Here is a 13,740-nt window from a genome sequence, read left to right as displayed (position 1 = left end):
GACTCTGATGCTGTCCTACTATAACTTTTCCAAAAAAAGGTTCAGTTCATAATCTTAAGTTTTTGTACTGAACGGAATCATGTTTTTCTTAGTTTTTCTTTTTGATATCAAGAATAATTTCCAAAGAGAGATTTAAAAATTAATTTCTTGTATCATCTCTGATGCTAAATACATGTTATTATTATCTCAATCTCCAACTGCATAATTAAGTATATCCACTTAAGGCCAAATTACTCATAATTCAAAGTTCTCCAAAGCTTGCCCACTAACTGTAGGATCAACCTAATCTTCAGTAATTCAATCATTCTAGATCCAAACCAGGGAACCACTCAAGATATTTTATAGAGATAAAGGTATAAAACTGCTTTATAAATGCTCTCCAATGCAACCTAAGTTTTCCTGATCTTTCCCTAAAGTTGTCGGTCTTTAGGCAGGTCAGTAATAATGTTGTTTTGAATTGAAATAAAGGGAAAAGAGTCTTATGGTGTGCAAAAGTGCTGATTCTTTGAAGAGAATTATTTTCTTAACAAAAAAGTAATTCGTCCGGCTGACTTATCATCTCTTATTTTTTTAGTGATAGCATAAAGAATGAAAATGACCATCCCTATAAATATTCATATCTGGTGGTAATAAAACCACCATTTAAAAAGCAGCAGGCATGCTGGTATTATATATTTAGCTGTCAGTATACTTCATATTTCCCTAATGTGCTGCTGCTTCAGACAGTGGCCTTACCCTGATCCTTTCATTAACACTTCTCATTAATGAAAGTGGAATAGAGGGTAATTTTCTGTTGGTCACTGCCCTTTGAACTTCTTGAGAGTTTAACTCTGCTTAAGCCAAATAGTCTACACAAATGCCTATGCTGTTGACAGGACAAATCTTTTGGCACAAAAAAAGCTGACTGAGCTTTAGAAGCACTTGTCTCAAAGACACCCGGTAATCATTAGTAAACCACAAGGTATAGAGAAGAAACAGTGTGGCAGAAAGAGTAGTCAGGTTTGGGAGAACAGTAGGACCCAAGATGTTTATAGGAGGATAGCAAGAGAAAGGCACCAATGATATTTTCCTCTCTTGGACATCTATAGTGCCCATGTTTAGCATATTAAAGCCTCTGAGAAGTTCTAGAGTAAGGACACCTCTTTATCTCAAAATTTCCCAATTTTGCTTGACCACATAATCTTTTATCTTCAACAATACCTTGAATATGTTCTACTAAATATGTGATTCGGGCAAGAAATCTAACCTGACTCATTATTTCCTCATACGCAAAGAAGATACAACATCAGCCTACCTATCTCACAAGATTGGCGGGAACAAACGCGCTGGTATCGTACACCTGCTTTGTAAATCATACGTGCGGCTGGTTGTATGCTATCATTACCACTAAGAGAAATAGTGAGTTTAGGAACAGACCTTTCATTCTCTACGTGGGGAGTCAAAAACAAAGAAGCAACGACAGTTGAAGGGAATATTAAATACATTTCCTCCAAAGGTTTCTCATTCTTAAAAGCACAACTGAATTCCAATAATTCTCACAGCAGTAACAAGCCATACAAAAGCACTGCCATCTGCAGGCCACAGGGATGGAACGCTTGCAACGGTTCTTAAGAATGAAGTTTCAAGCCACCAGGCACTCCTGTTTCGCACACGCTTGTAGCCTCTGCAACGGACTTAGCTTTTGAGCACAGGGAGACCGAGGCTCCTTTTGCTGAAGTTCTGAAACTGACTTGAGTAAAAAGTTCTGTCTTCTCTACACAGGACCAACGCTGAGAAATGTGAAGAAAATCACTCTGGCCTTCTGTAAGTACTACATTGTGCTCATACCAAAGTAACCCCAAGGAGTATGGATTTTTTTTTTTTTTTTTTTTTTTTTACACAGCCCTTGAGGAAACACTTTAATGATCCGAACAGACTTTTTTGAGTTTCCTTTCAATGAATTAGAGTAAATCTGCTCTCTCACACATTAAGTTTATGAACAGACTACAAACAGAACAGGCTGTTTACATAAGTTAACCGGTCAATGCCTCCCTTTCTTTGGAGGACCTAATTAGCTTTATTCAACAATTCACCAATATGACCTAGCAAATCAAAAGGAGCTCTTAATGCTTTCCTTTTTTTTTTTTTTTTAAATGTTTTATTTATTTTTGAGAGAGAGAGAGAGACAGAGTGTAAGCAGGGAAGGGGCAGAGAGAGAGAGGGGGACCCAGAATCCGAAGCAGGTTCCAGGCTCCGAGCGTCAGCACAGAGCCCGACGCGAGGCTCGAACCCACGGACGGTGAGATCATGACCTGAGCCGAAGTCGGACGCTCAACCGACTGAGCCCCCCAGGTGCCCCTAAAGTATATTCATTTTTGAGAGAGACAGCGCGAGTGGGGGAGGGGCGGAGGGAGAGCCCGATGCGGGGCTTGAACTCCCAGACTGCGAGGTCGTGACCTGAGCCGAGGGCGGACGCTCAACCCACTGAGCCAGCCAGGCGCCCAGCCTAATGCCTTCCTTACACGTATGGCGTTCACCTGCCTGTAACATTGGACAACCTGCACCTAGGAAAAATTTTTCCACGGGGCCTTGAAATACGGTTTCTCCGGCACATTCTACAAGGAAAATTACCGTTTCTATGCTTTAGGTTAAAAGATCGTGCCAGAGGTTTCAAAGAGCATCTGGAAGGTGACAAGAGGAGCTGAAAGAAACACAAAGAAACCAGAACACGGGAAGAAACACGTTAAACAGCCACGTGATCTCCAATACCCACAGTGCAAAAGCTTGGGTTTTACGGGTTGGAAAAAGGCAACGTGAAAGTTAGTTTTCACACCCAGACCGACTCACACAGAAAACATTACATCTACAGTCGTCAAAAGCCCAAACGGCTCCATCGTCGGGTGCAGAAAGGGTCAGGAGGCTACCACACCACAACACGCAACGAGAAAACGGAGGCGGCACACCCCGTGCGCTCGGGCCGACGCTTCGTGCAACTCCGTGGGACTGCCACTTGTAGGTCAACACCGACAACACTTTGCAACGAGAAAGCTTCTCATGTTACCACCCCCGAAGATCCTGGGGGGCATTTCACGGAATCCGCTACGCTTCAGAGAGAAATCCTGTGCACCGAGCGAAAGCCAGGACCGCAGTGAACCCCACACTCGCAGGGCAGCGTTTCCCAAAGCGTGGAACGCACAATAATTTCAGCAGGAACAAGGACGCGCTGTTTATTTTAATAGACAGGTATTTATTATTTTTTTTTACGAGCATTGGAAAAATAACTGGCTTTCCATCATACGGTTTGGGATTTACGTTTCCACCTTAAACAAATGTATTTAAGAAGGAGGAAAATAGAGGCAGTTCAAAGGAAAAAATTAACATTTGGGAAATAAACAGCAGTACAGATGGTACACGGACGTAGAGGTGCAACGCGAGACTGAAATCTGGGAAGCGCCGTCTTAAAAAAAAAAAAAAAAGCCCCCGGCGGGTAGTCGGGAGCGGAGTGCCCTGGGTCACACTTGGGGCGCTGGCTCTGTCGCTAATTTCCGCGAGAATCTCGGGCACAGTTTCTTTCCCCGTCCTTTGGGGCCGGGGTCCGCGTTACAAAATGGGTGGGGGCGTCACACGACACGGAGTCGCCTCGAGGATGCTGTCAAGGGGCGGCGAGGAGGCGGCGCCAGGGACCAGCGCTCGGTTCGCCGCACGGCGCTGCACGCCCCGTAGAACGCCCGGAGAGGCGGGCCGCCTCGCTCCGAGTTCGAATCCCGCCTGCGCCACCGACTCGCTGAGGACCCGCAGGCGAGCGACTTCACCGTTTCGAGAAAGGGGCGCGGGGTGTGCAGCCCTACCCTACAGAGAAGCTCGGAGGACTACGGTCGGCGGTTCGCGCACAGAGAGGCGGCCGCGGTGCGGCGCCGCCCGGACCGGAGCCCACCACGGGCCGCCCGGGCCGGCCGGGCCTGGGCTTGACGGGAGCCAGAGGCCGCGCCCCGCACCGGGCATGCGCAGCTCCGCGCGCACCCGGAGAGAAGCCGAGGCCGCGGCCGCGGCCGCGCGTCGAGCGGGCCCTCCCGCCTCAGCCTCCCCATCCGGCCCCGGCCCCCTCAACCGTCGGCCGCAAGCCCCACGTCTCGGCAGACGGCCACCGCTTCCCGGCACTCACCGCTACCAGCGCGGCGGGCTCTCGGCCGCTCCTTCGCCTCAGGCCCGCCCCTGCCGCCTCCACCTCAGCCCACCTGCCCGCCGTAGGACAAAGGCGCCACCAACCGACCGGCGCGGGCACGAGGCAATGGCGGCCGGGGCGGAGAGTGGGGGCAGAGGGCGCGCACGCAGCGGCAGGCGCGGCAATGTCGCAAGAGCGCGCGGGTTTACGGCAGGGCTGAGTTGGGCGTCGATCTCCTTAGCAATGAGAGAGAGGAAGTAGCTGTGGGGCGGCGGTTGAGAACGCTAGGGGTTGCCTAGTAACGGCGTCCCCCGCTAAGGATGGGTCCGGGCCTGGTTCCCTGATCCCAAGAGGCTGCGCCTTTCTTCTAGTCTTCGGAGCGTCTTCCTTCCATTCTAACTGTGGAAACGGCTCACCTAAATCCTGAAATACTTTATTTAGTTTTTCATAAAACGAAACAAAACCCGAAACACCGTTAGATATGTGTATTGGAGAGTAGCGTACATACTCCTGCAACCTCCGGATCTCAAGGAACAAAGACAGCAGAGAGGTAGAGAAAATGTTTTATTTAAATTCACATTTAAATAGGCAGTGTACCCTATTAGTTTCGCTGGCAAGAGGCAGCTTCTGGTGATAGAGTTACAGGTTCTTTTCGAGTTATTTCTTCCTGGAATATTTATTCAACGTCAAAAAAAAAAATTCACGGAATGTAGGTGCTGACTGTGAAGCATGTAAAATGTTGTATCGTTCATTTAACTCCCAGAATAATTTGTCGGAGGGAATGGAGTTTGCTCACATGATTGTAAATATTATAATCACAGCTATTGCTATATGAATCAGGTAGGCTTTTTTATTAGGAAATGCCTCACACCCTGTGGGGGTCTAGTTTTTCTCCTTGTGAACAGTGCATGCCAAGCAAACACGGTGGCTGTGGAATTTGAACGCTATGGGAAGTCAGATTTCTCTGACAACCACTCATTTGCTCATCCCTTCACTCGTTTGCTCATTGAATGTTTACACTTACTAGGTGGCCCTATGCTTTATTAGACACCTACTTTCAAAGCACTATCATGAGCAAATGCAGACCCATGTCTGCTATCTTGGAGATTATTGCCTAGTGGAAAGAGAAAATAGGTGAATTATCACACTTGAGTGTGTAATTACAGGTAAATGCTTGAAGGAAGGAAACAGGGATGCATTGTATTGTCTAGTTTTTCTCACCTGTGACCAATGCAGGCTGTGCCTGATGCCTATGGACAAATACACTTGGTCTTTAGATCTTTAATACAAAATTCATCATGGCTCATTTTCTTCATCTGTAAAATAAGGGTAAGAATAGCACGTGCCTCTGGGGTGCCTGGATGGCTTACTCGGTTAAGCGTCCAACTTCACCCAGGGTGGTGGTCTTGCGGTCGGTGAGTTCGAGCCCCGTATTGAGCTCTGTGCTGACAGCTCAGAGCCTGGAGCCTGCTAAGGAATCTGCGTCTCCTGGTGTCTCTGCTCCTCCTCCACTCACACTCTGTCTCTCTCTCTCTCTCTCTCAAAAATAAATAACCAAAAAAATTAAAAAAGAATAGCACGTGCCTCCTAAAGTCAGTGTGAAGTTAAATTAGGTAGTAAGTATCATGCACAAAGCTCTTAGATTCATGCTTAGCTCATCGTGCAGGTTCATCAGCTCATAGATTTCTTATGATCCCACGGTCTGTGTCTTTGTATAGATTTGTTTGTGTTCACAGTTTGTGAGACATCCCTAGAAAACAGCGGCCCTTGGGTTTTCATCGGCTACTCTGTTCACAGGTGGAATAAATAGAATAAATGTCACTGGGAGTTGATCAACGAGTCCTTGTTCCCCAGGACACTGGGGTGGGAGTGGAGGGGACTTTGTTGTGATACTAAGTTCCTGGTGAACCCCAACAAGAGCTAACAGCTCCTCAGAGCAAGATTCTGTCAACAAAGTGGATCAGAATGGGACTATCCCCACTCAACAAGTTCTGTTGTACGTTGAAAGGAGTGGCTCAGGGAACTATGGAATAGCCGCTCTAAGACTCCTCTCAGCCATCAGGGAGACCAGTCTCTATGACACAGCCATCAATGTCAGTACCGTTTTGTACAGCTGTGGAAGTCAGATAATGACCTCTGAAGAGTGTCCATGTCCTAATCTCTGGAGCCTGTGAGTGTATTCCCTTACATGGCAACAGGTGTTTTGCAGATGTCATTAGGTTAAGGATCTTGAGATTGGAAGAGGATTCTGAATTACCCAGGTGGGCCCAATATCATCACAAGGGTCCTTATAAGAGGGGAGTAGGCAGTCAGAGTCAGAAATGTGATGATGGAAGCAGGGGGTAGTGAGGGAGAAAGAGAGAGAGAGAGAGAGAGGAAGATGTTACTACACTACTGGCTTTGAAGGTGGAGGATGGGGCCTTGAGACAAGGAATGCAGGAGGCCTCTAGAAGCTGGAAAAGGCAAGAAAACAGATTTATCCCTAGAAACTCTAGAAGGAACACAGCCTTGCTGACTCATTTTTAACTTTTGACTTTCCTCCCTTCAGAAAACTTAATAAATATTTATTTTCCTTTTCTAATGTTACCATGGTTTATCTTTCCCCTTTTAATAATTTAATCTGATTAACATTGATTTTGATGTATGCTGTCACATCATACATTATGTGTTCTTTTTGATTCCAAATTAGATTCCTTCTTTCCCCAAGCTATTTCAACACCAAATAACAGCTCCAAACCATTTTTGTATCTCTTCTCTATCATATAGCACTTTTTATAGGAGGATTAAATTCAGGGCTCCTCATTGATCCTGTAATATCTCTTTCTTTTGGAGACAATTCACAGAGTTTCAATTATTATTACTCTAGATAGCACATATTTAGTTGTTTTGTTTCCAGAGCCAAGTGAAATATACTTATGGAAGTGTTTAAAGAGCAGGTAATGTTTAAAGAGAGAAAATGTTTAAAGAGCAGGTAAATAAATCTTTTATGCTACTCAGATTGCCAGGGAAATCTAATTAATCCCTCCCTTCGCATGAAATTCTCAAAGGATCCATCTCTAAATTTGCCTTCATATGTTGGGGTATAGAAATACAATACAAGTATAATAATTATAATAATGGTTAAGGATGATGGCAGAAAGTAGGACAGTTCGGTCGAGTCCTGGCTCATTGTTTCCTGGAGATTCTGGTTCAGTGAGTCTAGGGTAGAATACTTAACAATAACAACAGCAACAACAACAAAACTCTCCTCCCAGGTGTACACACCATGGGGCTTGGTGATTACAGAGATAACATACCTAAAAGGCATTTACCATGTTTCAGGGTCTCTCCCAAATTACTCAAACTGAGAATGAGAGTTGGAACTGGATAACTGGCCGAGTCAGTAGAGGCAGAATCTGAAGGATGAATGTTCCAGATTCAAAACTTGATGATGTAAAGCAAAAAAGCATGTTATTCTTGTTCATAGTTTCTGGGGCCCAGGAATTCGGGAAGGGCTTGGTTGAGTAGTTGTGGCTCTGAGTTAGACAGTAGCTGCAGCTGGAACAGCAGGGGGGGCTGGAGCAGCTGGAGGTTGGCTGGACATCTTTCTCTCCCCACATAGTCTCTGGGCCTTTCCATGTAGTCTCTGCATGGGCTACTTTGGGCTTCCTCATAGCATGGTGATCTCAGAGCAGTTATGCTGCTTACATGGTGCTCAGGGCCCTGGGAGAGTGGCTGAAAGAACCAGGCAGGAGCTGTATTGCCTTCTGTGACATAGCCTCAGAAGTCATATAGCCTCATAATGCTTGTCATATTCAAGGCCCTCCACTCAATGGGAGGAATAGCAAGGACTCGCTGGGAGCAGAGCCTGTGGGTGGAAGATGAAGCTGTGGCCACCTTTAGGGAATACAGTCGGCCACAGAGTTATCCCTTGTCCCCATATCCAGTGCACCAGATCCTTCCCCCTAACGTTTCTCGAATGGGTCCGCCCTGACCCCCACCTAGTTCAAGCTGTCAGCACTCCTAGCTTGCACCTCTTTGCTTATCTCCAAACTAGGCTCCTCGCTTTCACCTTTTCTTCTCTCCAGTTCTTTCTCTTCTATAGCTAGAATATTTTTATACAACAAATCTATTGTCACTCCCCACTGTCCTTGGGATAGTGATAAAGCTGGTCCTGATGATCTGGAACTTTGCCATTCAGACTCACATTATGCCACTGTCTCCCTTGTTTTCCAACCTGCAACCCCACTGGTATCATTTCAGGCTCTACATGCACCACATTCTTTCCACCTCAGGGCCTTTGTACCTCCTGTTGCCTCCACTTAAATACTCTCCCAACCCTTTTCCTGCATCACCATCCTCCCTCCTCCCTTCTCTGCCACCTCTTTGACTAATTCTATTCATCCTTAAGGTTGTGAAAGTAATTAAAGGGCAACCTCACTTAGAGTGGAGTTGGGAAGCTCTCAAGGGGAAGCTCTCACCCACAAACTTTCCAGCGCAGATCCTTTTGCTTTCCCGGGCAGGAAGAAATTCACTGGACTACCCCAACAGGAAGAAGGAAGATTTCCTCCTCGCCCAGCAACAGCCCAGCCAATGAGAAACTGCCACCACTCAGCCAATGAGAAACCATTACCACCCTGAACTCCTGCTTTGCTCCAAGGGAATTTTGTTCAGAGCAGCCCCCTCCAACTTCCTCCTTTCTCTCCACGGAGTAATGTTCCCCCATTTTGTTCTCCAGACTCGCCCTCGGTTTACCATAGCTTGTATGTCCCAAATAAATTCCTCTGCAGTTCCCAAATAAACTCATTTTTTTTTTTTGGTAAAATAACTGGCTACTTTATTTTTAAGGTTAATAAAATTTTCTTTAAATCGTACTCCCCCTCTCCACTAGAATAGAGAGACAGTATAGCCTGGTAGCTAGGATCACGGACCATGGATTCAGACTACTTGAGTACAAATTCTGGCTCTACCATCTACTCACTGTGTGAATTAGGGCATGTTGCCTAACCTCTCTGTGCCTCAGTTTTTTCCTTTGTAAAACAGAGATAGTAATAGGATCTATCTATCTAAAAGGATTATTGTGAATGTTCAAACCCACATATGTAAGTCAACATCTGTAAAACACTTAGGGGGCACCTGCCTGGGTGGGTCAGTCAGTTAAGCGTCCAACTCTTGATCTCAGCTCAAGTCTTGATCTCAGAGTCCTGAGTTCAAGTCCTGCATTGGGCTCCATGTTGGGCGTGAAGCCTATTTTAAAAAAAACCCACGAAAAACACTTAGCACACTTAGTGCTTGTCGTGGACTGCACAATAAGCATTAGCTGGTCGTGGTTTGTCAGCCTGTTGCCCATTCGTGTAGAACTGTGCACTTCTGTCTTGAAATTACTCTTCCAATCAGAGGCCATTTAATGGGATGTGAGGAGAATTTGGGGAGTACCTCCTAATCTGTGACTTTGGACCCACAGCTGAGGATAAAGGGGTGCTAGATATTTTATAAAGCAGAGGCTTTAACCCGGGGCTCATGAACTTGGATGGGAAAAAACTGCTTCTTTACTTTCATTTACCTCTGACTAAAATGAAGCCTTTCTATCTTCTTTCTTTCTTTCTTTCTTTCTTTCTTTCTTTCTTTCTTTCTTTCTTTCTTTCTTTCTTTCTTGAGCATGAACAGGGGAGAGGGGAAGAAGGAGAGAGAGGGAGAGAGAGAAGGAATCTTAAGCAGTTTCCATGCTCAGCATGGGGCCCAATGGGAGCTCAATCCCACAACCCTGGGATCATGACCTGAGCCAAAATCAAGAATCGGATGCTCAACCAGCTGAGCCACCCAGGTGCCCCAAAGCGTTTCTTTCACTTATGAATGCAAACAACAAACCGTGATACTGTCAGAGCCTGCTACACTGTCTCCAGTAGAAATCACAGATATTTCATATCACATTCCAATTATTGCAGATGTCTTGAATTATTGTTTGCACTCATCACTGCTTTGAAATTATGGAAATTTTAGACTTGCCACTAGATCTTATTATGTAATCCATTAATGAAGATGCTCAGTGCTACATCACAGATTTGTCTTTCTACTATTTTGATGACTGTATTTCAATATACATAATTGGTTTTCTTTGTACCTCTATTTATCGTATTTTATGCATTTAGAAATGTTTTTCTAAAAAGGGTCCAAAGGCTTCTCCATATGGTCAGAGGACTCCACAACACACACACGCACACACGCACACACGAGAATCCTGCTCTAAAGAAAGTAGTTAACACACGCACACACGCACACACGCGAATCCTGCTCTAAAGAAAGTAGTTAATACCTGGGATGAGAAGCTCTCCTTAGGGCATTCTAAGAGGCGAGCACTTTCTTTGAGTCAGCACTCTCTGAGGACTCTCTCTCTCTCTCTCTCTCTCTCTCTCTCTATCCTTATTTAATCCTCCCAGCATTTTTTTTTTAAATTTTTTTTTCAACGTTTATTTATTTTTGGGACAGAGAGAGACAGAGCATGAACGGGGGAGGGGCAGAGAGAGAGGGAGACACAGAATCGGAAACAGGCTCCAGGTTCTGAGCCATCAGCCCAGAGCCTGACGCGGGGCTCGAACTCACGGACCACGAGATCATGACCCGGCTGAAGTCGGACGCTCAACCGACTGCGCCACCCAGGCGCCCCTAAGCCTCCCAGCATTTTAAGAGGTAGGCATTATTACTCTCCCTGGGATGTAGGGAAGAAAACTGAAGCTTGGGTAATTGGGTAAATTACCTACGGTCACAGAGCAGTGTACCAGTGGTCGAGTTCATGCTTTTAATGCCTCCAACATCCTGCTTTCCATGTAAATCTAGTCCTCCCACTATCCTGCAAAGCAATTCTCCCATTCTTTCATTTGGCAGATGGGGAAACTGAGTCTCAAAGAGAATAAGTTATTTTTCCTCACAGTTAAGCAACATAGGATTCAAACCCACATCTGTCAGGCTCCAAAGCGCACGTGTTCCACTGTGCTCTGCAGAGCGCATTCAAGGTGCCGTGCAAATGTAGCCTGGGAGAGCTGACAGTTTATCAGATATATGACTCAGGTAGACCTTTCTATGCCATCCATCAGGATTAGACGGTTTGGAAAGAAATGACTGCTTTTACTGCTCATGCTGTGGGGTTACAGAGCAACACGGGGCGCGTCTTCATGGATGTGAAATACACACTGGCATTTGGGAAACTCCATTAGCCACTATTGTCTAGACAGAGAGTTAAAAGTGGGAAGCCGGAGATGTAAGAATACACAAGTAGGAAGTTCTGTGTCGGCCTCACACTGAAACAGAACCATGATTTTGAAACCATTAAAGATGAAGTTGGTGAGGATCAAAGTGGTCTTGTGACCTGTAAATCTAATGAAATGAAAATGAGGTAATGGTATGTTTTATAACTATTGAGGGTCTGAGAAGCTGGAAATTATCTTGGCGTGAATACCATAAGGGAACAGGGAACAATGGAAGCCATCTAGAAAAGGATCTTTATTCAGCTTTATTTATAGCAGGTATTCATCTGGTCTTTCAATACGGGGACCACAAAGGGGCTTGTCTCACCTTGCTGGGTGTATGAAAGCACAAGGCTTGTCACAGTCCCTTCTGCTTCCTCTCATAGAGCCCAGCCTGTACCAAGGAGGGAAAGGCAGAGGGTGCCTTGAGGGGGGTGCTGAATGGCTGGTGCTGCGGGAGAAGGCAGAAGAGCAGAGAGAAGAGGAGGGGAAAAGAAAAGAACTTAGAAGACTCTTCCTGTCATTGCCCAACCCCCATTCTCTAGACCTGAGCTGTCTAACTAGCGATGTGTGACGATTTACATTTATTAAGAGTAAATGGAATTAAATACCCACGGCCTTAGCTGCGTTAAGTATATTCCAAGTTAATAGGCACATATAGCTTAGCTAGCCGCTCTCACATTCGATACAGATCTGGAGTGTTGGCATCAGCACAGAAGTTTCTGTTGGACAGTGTTGATAAATACCCAATTCCTCCCATGAGTCTAGGAGCATTCAAAGTCCAGGACGAGTGGAACCCGATGGCTGTAACATCCCTGGCCAACGGGAAGGTGGAGGATTAGAGTCTTCTGAAATGGCACATGCGTCCCACATTCCGTATAACCTTAGGTGAGCTACCTGTACTCTCTAGGATGCAGTTTTGCTCTATTTCTAATATTAATGATTAATAACATTTTTTACTGGATATTACAAGAAAATTACGTAATTAGTTAATCCTTATAACAACCGTGTGAGCTATTAGGTCCATTTTACAGAGGAGAAACCAGAGATTAAAGATGTACTCGGAGGGAGGGGTGGGTGGGTGATGGGTATTGAGGAGGGCACCTGTTGGGATGAGCACTGGGTGTTGTATGGAAACCAGTTTGACAATAAATTTCATAATAAAAAAAATAAAGATGTACTCAAGGGGGCGCCTGGGTGGCTCAGTTGGTTAAGCATCTGAGTCTTGATTTCGGTTCGGGTCATGATCTCACGGGTTCACGAGATTGAACCCTGCGTCAGGCTCTGTGCTGACAGTGTGGAGCCTGCTTGGGATTGTCTCTCCCCCCCCTCTGCCCCTCCACTCGTGCTCTCTCGCTCTCTCTCAAAAATAAATAAATAAAAAAGAAAAAGGAAAGAGTGTACTCAAGGCCACAGTCAGGAGCAGAAGAAGGCTTTGCACCCAGGGCTCTGACTTCAGAGGCTGCATTTCTGTTCATCAGTCTACACGGTCTCCTGCTGCTAGTGTCTCATCTGCAAACCAAGAGGTCTTACGTAGTTGGAAGTCTCGCAGAAACAGAAACTGAGATAAGGATTTGAGTGCAAGTAATTTGGAAGGTGACCCCACGAAGCATCAGTGGGGGTGTGGGGAAGTGAAACAGGGTGGGAAGGAAGCCATTACGGGCTAGGTTCATGTGCTGATTGTGCCGTGGACGACTGGGGGTTAACCTTCCCGGGGCCGTAGTGTTGAACACACTCCGCTGAGTTATCCCACTCAAGGGATGAGGGAACTGGGGTACTCACTCGCTGACTCTTTGTCTGTCATTGGTAGAAGGCTGCTCCCAGGGGCATTCCCCCAGGCACTTCTGTCCTGCCCCCTTCAAGGGCTAAATATGCTCAGGCGGCCTTAAAAGGCCCTTCAGGAGGAGGTCACAGGTGCTTGAAGGAGGGACAGGAAGAGTGAATGTGGAGGACATAAAAGTGGGGTAGCAGCAAGGTGCTACCTAGGGGATTGTATAAGTGGTCTTTCTGCTCTAACAAACTAGCGGCTAGTGGTGCTTGATATTAGGTATTTTACATCATAAAATCTGAAACTAGAAAGATTAGCAGTCTTCCAGAGCATGGCTATGGGGAGAGCCTCGAGGTACAATCAGACATCTGAGCTGATTTTCAAGATGGGTGACACAGTATGGGGTGCCTGGGTGGCTCAGTCGGTTAAGCATCAGACTTCGGCTCAGGTCATGATCTCACGGTTCGTGAGTTCAAGGCCCACATTGGGCTCTGTGCTGACAGCTCAGAGCCTGGAGACTGCTTCGGATTCTGTGTCTCCCCTCTCTCTCTGCCCCTCCCCTGCTCGCGCTCTGTCTCTCTCAAAAATAAATAAGCATTAAAAAAAGTTAA

General features: G+C 46.0%; 1 protein-coding gene and 1 long non-coding RNA gene across 4 annotated transcripts in view; one reads left to right on the top strand and one right to left on the bottom strand.

Moving 5' to 3' along the window:
• NCOA5 (nuclear receptor coactivator 5) overlaps positions 1-4,281 on the bottom strand; it is a 31,378-nt gene extending 27,097 nt beyond the window's left edge. For 2 of the 3 annotated variants that reach the window (XM_023251173.2, XM_023251175.2), the window contains exon 1: positions 4,142-4,281. The gene's annotated coding sequence lies outside the window, so the exon portion shown is untranslated. The remainder of the gene's footprint in view (positions 1-4,141) is intronic. The other variant, XM_023251174.2, reaches the window with a different exon arrangement.
• Positions 4,282-4,414: 133 nt separating this feature from the next.
• Positions 4,415-8,945, top strand: LOC109497972. The gene is made up of 2 exons (XR_002154467.3): positions 4,415-4,691; positions 8,644-8,945. It is a non-coding gene; the product is annotated as an uncharacterized LOC109497972 (long non-coding RNA).
• The last annotated feature ends 4,795 nt before the right edge of the window (positions 8,946-13,740 follow it).

This window comes from Felis catus, chromosome A3, assembly GCF_018350175.1.
Source record: "Felis catus isolate Fca126 chromosome A3, F.catus_Fca126_mat1.0, whole genome shotgun sequence".
Lineage (NCBI taxonomy): Eukaryota > Metazoa > Chordata > Mammalia > Carnivora > Felidae > Felis > Felis catus.
This window is presented reverse-complemented; position numbering and strand designations above follow the sequence as displayed.